Raw genomic sequence first — 15810 nt, 5'->3', positions numbered from 1 at the left:
TCTGCCTCATAATGGCGGATCGCTTTAGTAACAATGCCACAAGAAAGCCTCCCTTCTTTCCAGATCTTTCACAGAGTAAAATCTTTTATTAGTATTTTTTGTTTCTACACAGTTTATTTTTCAGTCTCACTTGCTATCAGTCATTGTGACGGTTCTTCTAAAGGGGGGGGGTTGTTAGGTAAATCATATTGAAAAAGAAGAAAGTTTTTTTTCTCCTTTCCGTTCCGTTCAACATACTGACATGGCTGTGATTCTTTGATGTAGCATTCTGTCCCATCGCTCTATCTTCTCAGTGGTAGATTTATTTAACAGATAATACACCCCTGACCTTGCTCGAAACATGTGCATTTACTTCTCCAATTTTTTTTTTTTTTATCTTAAGCAACGCATCTAGTTTCGCTCTTGAAAGCGGCGTCCGGAAGCTCCAGAGCTCGCTCGAGGGCTTTCTGCCCAGTGCCCCCACCCCCTCTTTCTTTCAAACTCGGGGGTGATTTATGGGCAATCGCGGGCGAGGCAGCATCTTCCCACCCCCTGGGAAGAAGAAGGGAGGCTGATATACTCCCCATAATCATCCTCTAATTACCTCGTGCGAGCCGAATAGATGGTATTGTCGGCCATCTTCCAAGGTGCCCCTAGCAGCCCCCCCTCAGCCCAGTGGAGGTCCTTAAGGGCAAACCAGTCCCTATCTGCCTGCCTTCCTGCTTGCAAGCAGTTCAGGGGCTGAATTACTTTTCTCCTCCTTACAGAGGCAGAGCTAGCTGCTCCGGGACCCAGAGCGGCACACATGCTGTGCACCCGGGCGGCGGGGCTAGCTACACAGGGGTGGGGTGAGTGTCCCAGGGGGCGGGACGTGATGTCACCCCCCCTCAGGGATGACACCCAGGGTGGACCGCACCCACCGCATCCCCCTTCCTCCGCCAGTGCCTCCTTAGGGCTCATCCAGACTTCCTTTTGCACCACTCCTAGGTACAGGTCTGCGCTTTAAAGCTCAGGTTGGCATTTGCGCTGATTCAGCAGTAAAACACGGGTTTTCCTGGGGAAAGTGCCAGGACAAAAAACACGCATATTCTCGCACACAGAGCCTGTCCCTACAGAGGCGGCACAAAAGGAAGTCTGGATGAGCCCTGAGTCAGTGTTAACCCTTGTTGACCTCAGCCGGGAGGGGTGGGTTGGAAAAACTAGATTTAGTTGGCTCTGCCTGTCTTTGGCTCCATCTTCACTTACTGTTGGGCTTCCTGCCTTCTGCTTCAGTGGGCACCAGCCACCACTGTCACAGCCTGATGGAATATGTTACTGTTGCCAATAAAATTATTTATATACAAAACTAGGAACTGAAGGATTGCCTGCTGAATGTGCCATTGTGCTCTGAAAGTATACTTATCTACTGTATTTTGGAGGATTTCAGATCACAATTAGCAAACCCTTTTGTGGTATCTTTGGCATCCCCTCCCTAAGAAGATTTACCAGGCCCCGACACTGTATTGCTATAGCCGTCCGTTTGAAACATGACCATTTCTGAAAGCTTTTAGTGAGGTGGAGTAGATTTATATTTTGTTGTAAAGTGCTGCTACTCTCTGAGTTTGATTTTTGTAAGTTATTCATATGTATTCCATTTGAAATTAGGATTGTATGTTCTTACATTATTGTTATGTTGTTTTTTATATAAGCCTCGATTGTTATATTTATAAAGAAAAGTGAGGTATCAATTGCAACAGCAGATTTTTGCAGCTGACAAATTGTCCATCATTTGTCATACTTCTGTTGGAAGAACAAAGTGAGCACCTTCCTGTCTCTGCTTATTCAAGGCACCTCAAGGAGCATTTCCTGTTCTCTGATTCCTCTTAGCGCTGCAAGAATGTCTGTTTGGTTTTAGTGTCTTCATAGGCACACAAAAGGGAAAAAATCACACACAGTTAAGGTATGTGATCCTCCTGAATGGAGCAGACTTCCTGGCTCCTAAAGATTAAAAAGTTGAGAACCCAGAGATATTAGCTGAAGGACAAAACAATAAGAGTTAGAAAACTGACATCTGTTTAATGCCTGGATAAAGGTGGCTGGTTTAATAAAGGAGAGCCTTGGTTTCACAGATGCAGCAGTGTCTCCATATTGAAAACATCTGTTTTCTTTATTACTTGGTCACAATATTATATTTAGAGTAGCATTGTAGCCTTTTAGTGACATAATACTGTAAACAAGATGAACATAACTATAATCACTCGGGAAGGATTATTCTAATTCAATTTATTTCCAGTGCACTGACCACAAATAAAATTTTAAAAATTGCAATATGTAAGAAGACCCCTGCTTAATCAGACCAGTGCCATCTAATTCAGCATCTTATTGTCATGGCAGCCAACCAGATACCTGTGGTAATCCAGAAAGCAGAACCTGAATGCAACAGCACTGTTTCCACTTGTGATTCCCAGCAACTGGTACAGTGGTACCTTGGGTTACAGATGCTTCAGGTTACAGACTCCGCTAACCCAGAAATAGTACCTCGGGTTAAGAACTTTGCTTCAAGATGAGAACAGAAATCTCGCAGCAGTGGCGTGGCGGCAGCAGGAAGCCCGATTAGCTTCAGGTTAAGTGGTGTTTCAGGTTAAGAACGGATCTCCAGAACGAATTAAGTTCTTAACCCGAGGTACCACTGTATTCAGAAACTTACTCAGTATTTAGAAGCTTATTGAGGTCAGGAAGACCAGGAGCCCATTGCACTGAGCTTATACTCTAGTTCTATCCAACAGGTATAGTTGTATATGTGACATCCTCACCAGCTATCCTCACCCCTGCTGGCTTTCTACTGGCATATCAGTTGTTGTTGTTGACTGGGATAATTTATTTGGGTGCTTGTGATTTGTTCAGTCACAAGGGCCTCGGGTGGGGTGAGGAGAGTAGCCTGCTCTGACCTCACCATGCTGTCAAAGTTCCTCAATTGCTCAATTTGCTTTTTACTAACTCAATATTAGTTAAAAAGTGAAAAGTTTATTTGCTATCTTGGAGTGGGTTCGGTTGATCTCTGTGACCAAGTGGTCAATTGCAAACTCAGCTTTGATGGTCTTGTTGGAAGAGTGGCTGCCGTTCCGGGATATAGCAGATGTTTGACATGGATGAGGTCCTGTATTCTATCCTTGGCACTTCTCCAGGTAATAACTACCAGGATGTATACCTGGGGAAAATACAGAGTTGTGTGCAGACAATTAGCTGGCTCTCCATAAGGCAGCCATTTTTCTGACTGCACAGTGACTTGCAACAATGGAGTTCCTTCGTGAACCCAGGTTTGTCAACAGATTGGCTGCCCTTCTTCAGTCTAATTGTGAAGTGTTGCTGCTCATATGTCATAATAGCAGCAAAATGCATGCTTGGTTGCTAGAATGCCTCTGAATACCAGCTGCAAGAGATCAACAATGACAGGGAACTGTTGCCTTTATACCTTTCTTGACTCCCTGGGAGCATCTGGCTGGTCATTTTGAAAAGCCGGGTGCTGTGCAGTAAATGAACCTTTAGTTTGATCCAGTAGGGCTGCTCTTCATTCATAAGTTTGCCACTACAAAATAGTTGCAAAATGCCACTGGCGCTGTTGGTAATGGACATTGGAAGGATATCCAGAGTTAAATATGGGTAAGTGTCTAGTTGGCTTTAAAAGAAGTGGGCATTGGAATGAAGCACTGAAACAGCACAAATGTGAGCTGTTTTCATCAGAAGATTGGAGTCTGCAAAGTATTGGCATTAATGTTGTACTAAGTAGCATTTCTCTATGTTTGCCCACGTCGCTATTACTTTGCTGCTGAGAGAAGAGGAACCTTTGCATCAACTCCCCGATCAATAATCCACTGCTGTTGCTTTTTTAATGCCTCTAAATACATATACGCATGATGAAGAGGAGCTGTCTGCAGAATCAATAAAGCAGATTTAGAAAAAAGAGAGTAGGGGAGGGGAACCTGAAAGCTTATGTTTATGTGACAGGCCCATGTTGAGAAGGGAGGTAACAGTGCTGTTGTTGTTGGCATCCATCTCTCTCAAGAGGTAATGGAGTGTGCCTCCAGCGGTTAAGTTAAACAGCTGTGTTAGCACTGAACTGACCTCCCCGGGGTGCAAGCCTGGGGAGTGTGCATGGAGGACTGCCCAGATGACAAGACCCCCCTCTCAGCCTCACTGATGTGGTCCAAAAAAAAGCAGAGCAATACATTTGGCACCAGCTTGGCTGCAGGCATCTTGTACAATCTGATTTTGTATAGGGTTTACTCCTATACAATCTGATTTTGTTTAGGGTTTACTCCTTCTCCCAAAGATATCTCACAAGGCAGTGGAGGTTTAAGATTAGAGTTTTCCTTCTCCTAGATGTGCTACCTTCCCAGGTTGATGAGCCCCATCTGCCCCTCACGTCCCTCTATATCACATGCAGAAACTGCCTTCTTGACCAAGTGGTCTTGTCTTCACATGGAGGGGAAGTCCCTAACTCACCAAGGGTAACAGTGTAAGGCATGGAAAACAGGAGTAAGACAAACAAGCTCAATTTCAACAAGTAATCCCCATCATCCTTAACTAGTGGCCATGCTGGCTGGGGCAAATGAGAGTTGTAGGCCCAAAGACATGGTAGGCACAAGACTGGGGAAGGCTTCCTCCGATGCCTTCTGTGTCTCCCACTAAATGAGGTGATGTGGGTGGTTTCTGTGAAGAGGGCCTTTTTGGTGGCAGTGTCCTAGTTACGGAATGCCCTTCCCAGAGAGGCTTGTCTGGCACCTACATTTTCTGGTGAAAACTCACCCCCTGGCCAGCTTTTCAATTACATGTGCTCAGGGCTTTTTTCCCCAGGGGGAATTCACAGGAACTCACTTCTGGCAACTCTCAGGTGGGCACCATTGCCATTCTAAGAGAATGAGGGAGGTGTTTCACAGCAAGGCAGGATAGAAATTCTAGCTTCTTCCAAAATTGGTAACCATAGTTTCCTGATTTCAGATGAAATAGGATTAGGAAACTATGGTTAGTCACTTCCTGGTTTAATCATAGCTCAAGAGGACAGGGCAGCATGCATGTGGAAAAGGGTTGGTCATATCTCAGGGTATTAATCCGAACCAGATCAGTCACACATCATTCCTTTGTTAACCCTGCCTCCACTTTCCTCCCTTCTGGTGCTGAGTTTTAGATCGCAAGTCCCTCCAGGCAAGGACCCTTGCAATCTTTAGTGTCATGTATACTAGGGTGGCTAGCTATAAGAGAGGTCAGGGCTCCTGCATCTTTTAATAGTTTTGTTGAAGAAAGATGTAGCTTGCCAGGTTTACACTATATTAACAATATAATTATTTCAGTATCAGTGCCCAATTTATAGAATTCCCTTCCCTCTCATGTATGGCTGATGCCAACTCCATGGTGTTTTCTGCTCATGTATTTGCCCTGGCAATTGAAGTAGTCTTCGTAGCAAACAGTGCAGTGGTACTGCATCACTTACTTGGCCTCCTTCTGGTCAAACTGTTGCTGTTGACTTTAATTCCTTTTGTATTAATTTTAGTGTCACTTGTTCTAAGATTGCCTTGGCAATGGAAGAGCAGGTGCCTAACATTTAAAATAGCATATTTACTATTCAACATGTGTGTACCACTTCAAATTTCAACAGAAATCTCTAAGCAGTTTGCATATCACAACAAAAAAACAGGAAAGTAAAAAAGCATTTAAAAAAAAAACAATGCAGTGTAAATTCCACATTCGGTACTATGCAATGCTACTAATTCCACATTTGAAGTGACCTAGTTAAGCAACAGTAAATATCTCCAAACATAAGTATTAAAATATAATCAAACATCATTAATGCACTTGGACTCAGATGTGAGCCGCGGACATTAAATAACACAGCCATGGTCAGCAGAAGATAGCCATGATCATTTCTGCCATTAGCAGGCTATGAAACTAAACCTCAAGTCCCCCCAGCCCATTTTTCTGAAGGGTGCCTCTCCACATTTGCAGGCTGCTTTAAAGGTCCCTCTCCCAAGGCTTCCTGTATACCTGTGTCAAAACTAGTTGAAGGCCTTTTGCCTAAATCTTTGTCAGCAGCTGACTTAATTTGTGGCTTACTGCTCCTGACAGTTTATTGGGGAAGCAAAGCGTGCCTTCATCTCCAATAATAAACAGCCCACCCACAGATACTTTGACAGAGTTAATGGTTTTTATACAAAAATGGACAGACTTAATGTTTCGGCTGTAGCAATCATCAGTTCTGATCTCCTTAATGAAATTAGATTAAGTGCACCTGGGAAAATGCTGAGACGGCACATTGCCTTCATCACCTCCTTTAATTTAAAACCAATTTGTGGGGAAAATATTCTCTGAAGCTGAGGGATGCAGCAGGAGAAGGAGGGAGTGAGGGGCAAAAAAGGAGATTTTAAAATCTATCTGGATAGCTGCTGGCACTTTTAATTCCTTTCCCCAATGACAATGTGAATTATTAAGTCTTAAGAAAGGAGACTTTAAAGACTCATTCGCTAACCCGTCTTCTGCCTTTCATAGAGAAGGGGGGAAATACATTTAAAGTCACGTCCAAGGACACAGCACTGCTCTCTATGTGTTTATTTTGTTTGCAAAAAGGGTAGCTGTAAGTTTGCCTGCCATGATCTCCCTCTGACCAATAATGGAAATTGACCTCATTGGGGCCAAACATCACCACCATCTAACAGAAGCAGAGAGAGAAGCGAGGGGCAAGGAAAAGCCTTCACTCACACACTTACCTTCCCTCTCTCTCCAGGGAAATAATTGCATTTCCCCACGTCCACAGTGGCCCAGTTCACAAACCATGGTAAACTATATTTAATAGAGGAAACAAATGCTCACAATGGATCAGTGTTAACAAGTAGGTTGGTGATTCGAGCCTACCCAGGGATGACTGCAGGGGGTTGGGCTAGATGACCCTTAGGATCCCTTCCAATTCTATGGTTCTATTATTGCTGCCTTAGTGTTATATTCAAACCAGGGTTTGCAGTATGCTTACTTCCAGTTCAAGTTAGAAGGCACTAAGGTGTGATTCACTTATGCACTTAAGCTGCTTTATGGCAGCGATCAGCAACCTTTTTCAGCCGTGGGCTGGTCCACTGTCCCTCAGACCATGTGGTGGGCCGGACTACATTTTTTGGGGGGGAGGGGGTGATCGAATTCCTAAGCCCCACAAATAACCCAGATCTGCATTTTAAATAAAAGGACACATTCTACTCATGTAAAAGCATGCTGATTCCCGGACCGCACACGGGCCGGATTGAGAAGGCAATTGGGCCGCATCCGGCCCCCAGGCCTTAGTTTGCCTACCCCTGCTTTATGGTTTACGGAGACATGCAAATGTGGCAATTGTAATTTGAAATCAGGGGAAAATACATCCTCCCAAACCAGAAGCACACTCTTGAAGTTCCCACTTTTGATCCCAACACACAAAAAAGCAAAATTTGCACACCTGATGCATTATAAACGGATTGTCTGGACGGAAACAGGAGGAGGAGCCCAGGCCATCTCTTAACTGCTAATATTATCTTATTCTGCTCTTTCATAAGCTCGCTAGAAACATCAGCAGGATGTTTTATGTTTGCTTGTTTGTTTTTGCTTTCAATGAACCACTTGCTAATCTTTATTGGTTCCAAAGTTCCATTCAGAAACCCCAGGCATAGCAACCTCTCAAACTTAGGACGAATGGATAGTTTATACATTTTATATTGACTGGGCACTCAGTGATGATGACATGTACGCTCATCCCTGCAGGCCACTTGACAGTGAAGGATTATAAGCATTGCCAATATTCTGTGAACTCAATTGTATCCCTGCTTGCCTTCACCTAGGTCCTTTAGAAAAAAGAGTATTTCCAAAGACGGTTGTACTTAGACTGTTAACATACCATCCTAAGAGGAATATAGCCCTTCGTTCAGTCCCCCTACCAGTCACAAATATTTCACTGCAAGCTCAGTGATGGTCTCAAGCCTTTGTACAGTTCCACCCTGGCCTGGCACACACACATTTCTCATGCAATGTTAATTAGTTTGCAGATATCAAACATGCAGTGAAAGGGCTGCCCTGGCAGCTTTCCTTAACCTGATACTTTCTAGATAATTTGGACATGGATGGAAGCTGTAGTTCAAAACATCCAGTGGGCACTAGTTTGAGCAAGGCTGTCCTAAAGTTTCATTTACTGTCTGCCTATTTCCTTTTGAGTAGCAGTTGGTATCAATACTCCTTTATTTTATGGCCCAGAATAACAGCTCTGTAATTAGCAGCGTGTAATGCAAGTCATAGTGCAAGTAGAGAAAGTCAATGGGGTTTTATTGAAGCAGTAACTCTGTGGCGGACAGGGAGTGTTTGCTCTCCCAGCCAAAAACACTTCTGCTTTTCTTATTATTTACAGGCCGTGAAGTAATTCAGGCATTACTTGTTCCTCCTCCTCCACATGTCATAAGGACATTTATTGCAATTATTTGCAGTAGCTTGACTGTGTGAACCTCAGCTCTGATAGGCCATTTTTTCTTATCACACCAACCGATTACTTAGCAAAGGAAGACAGTCTACAAGGTGTGAGGCCTCCTGTAGGGTGAGCAGGTTTGTCAGGTTTCCCTTTGGTTCAGGAGTTTCCTATGGGTGTGTTCATATTGCCCACTAAATAGGCAATTAAACTGGTGCTTTTTGGTGCTTTTCACAGCTCTTCCTCCACGCCATTCAGGTCAGCACAGCTTCATTTTGTTTGGGTTCACACCATGGGACAGGCATGGAAGGGGGCATGGCCGTAGGAGCCAACTTCTAGGGCCCGAGGGGTCTTCAGCTCCCCTAATTAAAATATTATTCAGTTATTCAGGTTGCTCAGGTTAAACCTCATAATGTATACCTACCGTATTTTTCGCTCTGTAAGACGCACCCGACCATAAGATGCACCTAGTTTTTAGAGGAGGAAAACAAGAAAAAAATATTCTGAATCAAATGTTGTTGAAGACCTGGTTAGTGGGGTAGAATGTTGATGACCTGGTTAGTGGGTAGAAGTGGAAGGATCATTAGGCGCGAGTGATCGTGCTCTTCTGAAGTTTACTATACAGCGGAAAGCAGCAGCCAAGCATACTAGGACTCAATTTCTAGACTTTAAGAAAGCCAACTTCATAAAACTTAGGGAAGTGCTGGGTGAGATCCCATGGACAGTAATACTAAAAGGAAAGGGAGTTCATGATGGCTGGGAGTTTGTTAAGAGGGAGATAGTAAAAGCACAACTTCAGGCAATACCAATGAGACGGAAACATGGAAGGTGCCTAAAGAAGCCAGGGTGGCTATCTAAAGAACTTTTAACTGAGTTAAGATTAAAAAAAGGATGTGTACAAAAAATGGAAAAGGGGGGAAGCCACCAAAGAGGAATTCAAACAAATAGCCAGCACGTGTAGACACAAAGTCAGAAAAGCTAAAGCACAGAATGAACTCAGGCTTGCTAGAGAGGTTAAAAGCAACAAAAAAAGGCTTTTATGGGTATGTTCGTAGCAAAAGCAAGAACAAAGAAACAGTGGGGTCACTCAGAGGAGAAGATGGTGAAATGCAAACAGGGGACACAGAAAGGGCTGAACTCCTCAATGCCTTCTTTGCCTCAGACTTCTCCGATAAAGAAAACAATGCCCGACCTGAAGAATTTGGAGCAAATGATTCAGCAGAGGAAACACAGCCCATAATAACTAAGGAGATAGTACAAAAATATTTGGCTATTTTAGATGTATTCAAGTCTCCAGGGCCAGATGAACTACATCCAAGAGTATTAAAAGAACTGGCAGATGTGATCTTAGAACCACTGGCAGTCATCTTTGAGAATTCCTGGAGAACAGGCGAAGTCCTGGCAGACTGGAGGAGGGCAAATGTTGTCCCTATTTTCAAAAAGGGGAAAAGAGAGGACCCAAATAATTACCGCCCAGTCAGTCTGACATCAATACCAGGGAAGATTCTGGAGCTGATCATTAAGCAAACAGTCTGTGAGCACCTAGAAAGGAATGCTGTGATCACCAATAGTCAGCATGGATTTCTGAAAAATAAGTCATGTCAGACTAACCTGATCTCATTTTCTGACAGAATTACAACCCTGGTAGATGAAGGGAACGCAGTGGATGTAGCCTACCTTGATTTCAGCAAGGCATTTGACAAGGTGCCCCATGATATTCTTGTAAAGAAGTTGGTAAAATGCGGTCTTGACTATGCTACCACTCAGTGGATTTGTAACTGGCTGACTGACCGAACCCAAAGGGTCTCATCAATGGTTCCTCTTCATCCTGGAGAAGAGTGACTAGTGGGGTGCCACAGGGTTCTGTCTTGGGCCTGGTCTTATTCAACATCTTTATCAACAACTTGGATGATGGACTCAAGGGCATCCTGATCAAATTTGCAGATGACACCAAACTGGGAGGGGTGGCTAACACCCCAGAGGACAGGATCACACTTCAAAACGACCTTGACAGATTAGAGAACTGGGCCAAAACAAACAAGATGAATTTTAACAGGGAGAAATGTAAAGTATTGCACTTGGGCAAAAAAAATGAGAGGCACAAATACAAGATGGGTGACACCTGGCTTGAGAGCAGTACATGTGAAAAGGATCTAGGAGTCTTGGTTGACCACAAACTTGACATGAGCCAACAGTGTGACGCAGCAGCTAAAAAAGCCAATGCAATTCTGGGCTGCATCAATAGGAGTATAGCATCTAGATCAAGGGAAGTAATAGTGCCACTGTATTCTGCTCTGGTCAGACCTCATCTGGAGTACTGTGTCCAGTTCTGGGAACCACAGTTCAAGAAGGACACTGACAAACTGGAACGTGTCCAGAGGAGGGCAACCAAAATGGTCAAAGGCCTGGAAACGATGCCTTATGAGGAACGGCTAAGGGAGCTGGGCATGTTTAGCCTGGAGAAGAGGAGGTTAAGGGGTGATATGATAGCCATGTTCAAATATATAAAAGGATGTCACATAGAGGAGGGAGAAAGGTTGTTTTCTGCTGCTCCAGAGAAGCGGACACGGAGCAATGGATCCAAACTACAAGAAAGAAGATTCCACCTAAACATTAGGAAGAACTTTCTGACAGTAAGAGCTGTTTGACAGTGGAATTTGCTGCCAAGGAGTGTGGTGGAGTCTCCTCCTTTGGAGGTCTTTAAGCAGAGGCTTGACAACCATATGTCAGGAGTGCTCTGATGGTGTTTCCTGCTTGGCAGGGGGTTGGACTCGATGGCCCTTGTGGTCTCTTCCAGCTCTATGATTCTATGATTCTATGAAGAGGAAGGAGGAGGGAGGATCAGGCTAAGGAACCACCGGTCCATCCGTCCCTTTAGGGAAGCTGGATCTGCTGGCCGCCTAGCAGTGTTGTCCCTGCTGGGGGGATTAGAGGAGGCAGGCAAGACGAAGCGACACTCTTCAGCGATGCGGGAGGAGGAAACGAAGAGAGCCCTTACGGAGCCCCTTGCATTCCTCCTCCTACTTCGCTGAAGAGGCGCTGCGCTCTGCTGAACCCAGCAGAGCAACAGGGAGAGCTGTGCAGCGCCTCTTGGTCTGTTGGCTTCCCAGCAAAGCAGAATGAGGGATGGAAGGGGCTCCGTAAGGGCTCCCTTCCGTCCCTCATCATGCATCGCTGTGAAGGCATCACAACAAGAGGTGCTGCACAGCTCTCCCTGTTGCTCTGCTGGCTTCAGCGATAGCTGCGCAGCCTGCATTCGCTCTATAAGACTCACACACATTTCCCCTTACTTTTTAGAAGGAAAAAAGTGTGCCTTATAGAGCGAAAAATATGGTGCAGTGGTACCTCAGGTTACATACGCTTCAGGTTACAGACTCCGCTAACCCAGAAATAGTGCTTCAGGTTAAGAACTTTGCTTCAGGATGAGAACAGAAATCGTGCTCCGGCGGCACGGTGGCAGCAGGAGGCCCCATTAGCTAAAGTGGTTAAGAACAGTTTCAGGTTAAGAAAGGACCCCCGGAACAAATTAAGTACTTAACCCGAGGTACCACTTATTTTCAGTGAAGTACATAGCATTTCAGACATGCTTTCACTGACAGCATTCTTAAATTCATGCATTAGATCAGGGGTCAGCAACCTTTTTCAGCCGTGGGCCGGTCACCATCCCTCAGACCATGTGGTGGGCCAGACTATATTTTTGGGGGGAAATGAACAAATTCCTATGCCCCACAAATAACCCAGAGCTGCATTTTAAATAAAAGGACACATTCTACTCATGTAAAAACACGCTGATTCCCGGACCATCTGTGGGCCAGATTGAGAAGGCGATTGGGCCGCATCCAGCCCCCTAGCCTTAGGTTGCCTACCCCTGCATTGGATAGTCTTTAGCCCTTATTGGAACTTGTGCAAAGCTTATGATTTGTCTTTTTGAAAGGGGTGGGGGGGCAGCAGTCAGAAAAATAACAGCAGCAAAGAATCTTAATGTTAAAGCAGGTCAGCTCTGAGGCCTACTTAAATTGACAGTGTCATTTATAAAATGAAACCAAAAAGAGAGAGCAGGCATTTAATTTAAATTACCTTTTCAGCATGAAGTTATTCTAAAGTTCCTCTTTATGAATAACAAGTTTGATTGCATTTAGTGGGTTATAAAACATCCACAGTCCTGCGTGAGCCACGCTGCATCGCCCAGGTGTTGGAGGAGGCCAAGAAAAATGCTAGGCTAGGTTTGGAGTGAGTTTTGTTTGGAGTCTTGAAGCTGACATGTTGTTCTACAAAAAGTCGCACACAGAGATCTGTATGTAACAGTTTTTCTACAGATTTTTTTAAACAACAAACTAATCAGCCAGACTGCAGGGATCAGAAATAGTTGTCAGCCACATCCTGATTTATTTGACAGTCTCTGTAATAAAATAACTATTTGTCTAACTCTTCCTGATTAGTCTGAAGCATTCTGCCAAGACTAAGAGGATTGACTAGTCAGGAAACCATGACTGTTTTGGCTTTTTGAAGGCCTGTGATATTTGCGCATATATATATATATATATATATATATATATATATATATATTATCATTAAGTTTGGCATTTCAAAAATAATTCACCGCTGTGATGTGGACATTTTCCACACCACCAACAAAGTCTATTAGGGACAGATTTAGCAATTCCCCCCCCCCTTTTTCTTTTTTTTTTAAAAAAAGATCACTCCAGGAAAAAAAATTGCTTGCAGATGTATCCTGTAAAAATAATTGTTTTTCACTGGATTTTAATGTTTCTTCAACTTTGTAAACATAATGCCTAAGTGGTTTTATTCAATAAACGTGACCCACGCTGTAATTGCTTGCATATTGTTGGCCCTTAAATAAGGAGCAGATTTTGATCAAATGACTGCATAGCGTTGAAGTCGCTTAGGTTACAGCCTTTGGGGTAAGCAGGAGATGGCAAGTAACCCAGCTAAGAAACCATGGCTTCAGAAATTAAGACAAATGAGCTATTTCACTTCAATTAGTAGATTTCCTCCTGTCCTCTCCCCTCTTAGATCTGAAGTTTCAAGAGATATTTTGCTTAGGTAAATTTAAGCGTCTTAATCAGCACTTTTAATCAGAACTAAATCACACTGTATTTGATGGTACTTATTTCCAGGTAAATGGGCATGGGGCTGCAGTCTAACACAAGCTAACTTAGAAGCTGGTCCCATTGAGGCTTACTCCCAAGTAAACACACAGGAGCTTGCAGCTAAAATGCCTTAGCTACTCTTGAAAAGGCATGTGCAGGAGACTTTCCTTTTCTTTTTGAAATGCCTTTCTGCTAAGCAAAACAAAGCCAGTACATGCTCATGTGGGGAACAAAGGAATGTATGTTTCTTTTACTTACGGTTGTTTTGTTTTTTAAAAAACATATTTAAACACCTTAGTATTAGAAAGTACTCAAATGAGGCTAAAACATAAACAAAACAAAAGCCCACCAAAACTATTATGGTTTAGAGGAAAATGGGGACGGGAAGAAAGAGCATTAAGCTTAAGCAAAATGTCACATGAGAAAAACAAAAGCTTGAAAGAATAGCAACCTAACACTAATTAGATATTGCATGTCAAGTAAGAAGATGACTTGCAAAGCAAAGCAAAAAACAAACAAACCAACAACCCACAACTTATAAAATGGAAGTTCAAAAACAAGCAAACAGAAACCACATGGAAACTCTTTCCTGCACGAGATGCATTTGGTACAGCTCTCAGTAGAAGGATTAAACCCAAACACATTACAGATTTCCTTGGCGGAGCTCTCGTGAGTGCCGTGGGAGGGATAAGTTGCCCACCATTTTCTTTATCCTCTTTGTTCATTGACTGTAAAACACTGAGAGCCATCATCTGTAGTTGGGGCTGGAGTCGTTCAACATCCCTGCCCGCTAAGACCTTCCATCCCTGAAGGATGATCCTGTGTATGGAGAAAAGGGTCACTGCCAGCCCTTCTTTTCCCATCAAGCCAAAATCATACATGTATTTTTGAAGCACTTAGACCTTTACTTGGGAATCTGACCCCCACCCCACCTGGTTTCAGTTAATGCACGAACCGTCATTCAGAATGCATGTTTCTCTCATTTTAAATGCACCAATGTGACAGCACAAAAGGATGGGGCAAGTTCATTGTTATTTATTTTCTGATAGGACATTACAGAAATATCAGGATGATATGCAACATTGAAACATAAAACACCATTTAAAAACAATGCAGGTAACCATTAAGAATGTCTGTCTTAAAAAATTTAAAATTAAATAGCTACAAAGGCCTGCTGGCAGGCAAATTCTCCCTCTCTGTTGAATCTCTGCTGGAAGTGTGTTTCTCAGCATAGGCCCATGACATTAAATGCCAGACTTTAGCTGAGGTATCGCATGTTGTTTGCTGTCTGCCCCCATCAGCAGTATAGTCACAGCATTCTGCACCAGCTGTAGCTTCTATATACTGTATCAAGCTGGAAGTTAGTTGCTTTACTAATTTACTAGTTAGGGAACTGTAGTTGAGCAAGTAGTAAACAGCCCAGGACCGCAACAAAAACTGTGCAGCTGAGTTGGTGTGTTGGACCCTGGTATTCAAGTCCGGTGCTATCTCTGTTGATTGCACCAGACATCAAATATTCATTCTGTCACAAATGTTGCCATCAGGCGTTTTAATACCAATAGCATTCCATCCCTGTTTTATAAGCCTCCTCCCACCCCAGAGATCAGCCCCTGTTCCAACATTACAGCTCAAGTGATCCCAACCAAGTAGTGCAGCTGCTTTTACACATCGTTTAAAACATCCACAGAAATACATGCCTTGTACCTTTATTACACATAAGGGGGCTGTCAAGCGCATTGAACTGATTGGATGATTGAGATTCCTGGTCTGATCAGTCGCCTTCCTTTTTATTTTTCCAAGGCTGCTGCAGGGCTTAATTTGAGCCAGGGCCATTCCCCAGAACCTGTTTTCAGTGCCAGGATCAGCCATGGGACATGCACTCACAGGCATCTGCATTCTCTTTAGCAGAAGATTCCATCCTGAAGAAGAGATATTATCTCTCTGACCCTACAAGTTTATTCTCTCTCCTCACTCCCCCCAGCCCCGCCTTGATGCTGCAAAGTCCTCTTCTGGAAGCATGTCCTAGGATATTACAATAGAAACATATCTTGAAGCATTGCAATAGATTCTAGTTTTCCTCCTGTCAGGCCTCACCAGGGAAACATAACAAATCTCTCAGCTAGATTTATGCAGACAGTTCTAAGGGCAGAATTACACACACTCTGCTTTTGCTTGGGAGTCTTGGGGCTGCGGATCCAAACATTCAGCTACTGAGAGTCTTTTTAATTGCAGAGCACTGGGGTAGAGTACAAGCTTTGCATGGGGACAGCCCTAGGT

The 15810-nt window shown here is 43.7% G+C and overlaps 1 protein-coding gene across 10 annotated transcripts in view; it reads left to right on the top strand.

Moving 5' to 3' along the window:
- Positions 1-15810, top strand: part of FBRSL1 (fibrosin like 1) — a 791131-nt gene that overhangs the window by 519720 nt on the left and 255601 nt on the right. The gene's annotated exons all lie outside the window — the stretch shown is intronic.

Source organism: Podarcis erhardii (assembly GCF_964252035.2).
Source record: "Podarcis erhardii genome assembly, chromosome: 15".
NCBI lineage: Eukaryota > Metazoa > Chordata > Lepidosauria > Squamata > Lacertidae > Podarcis > Podarcis erhardii.
The sequence above is the reverse complement of the archived record's forward strand: the minus strand, read 5'-3'. Positions and strand labels throughout refer to the sequence as shown.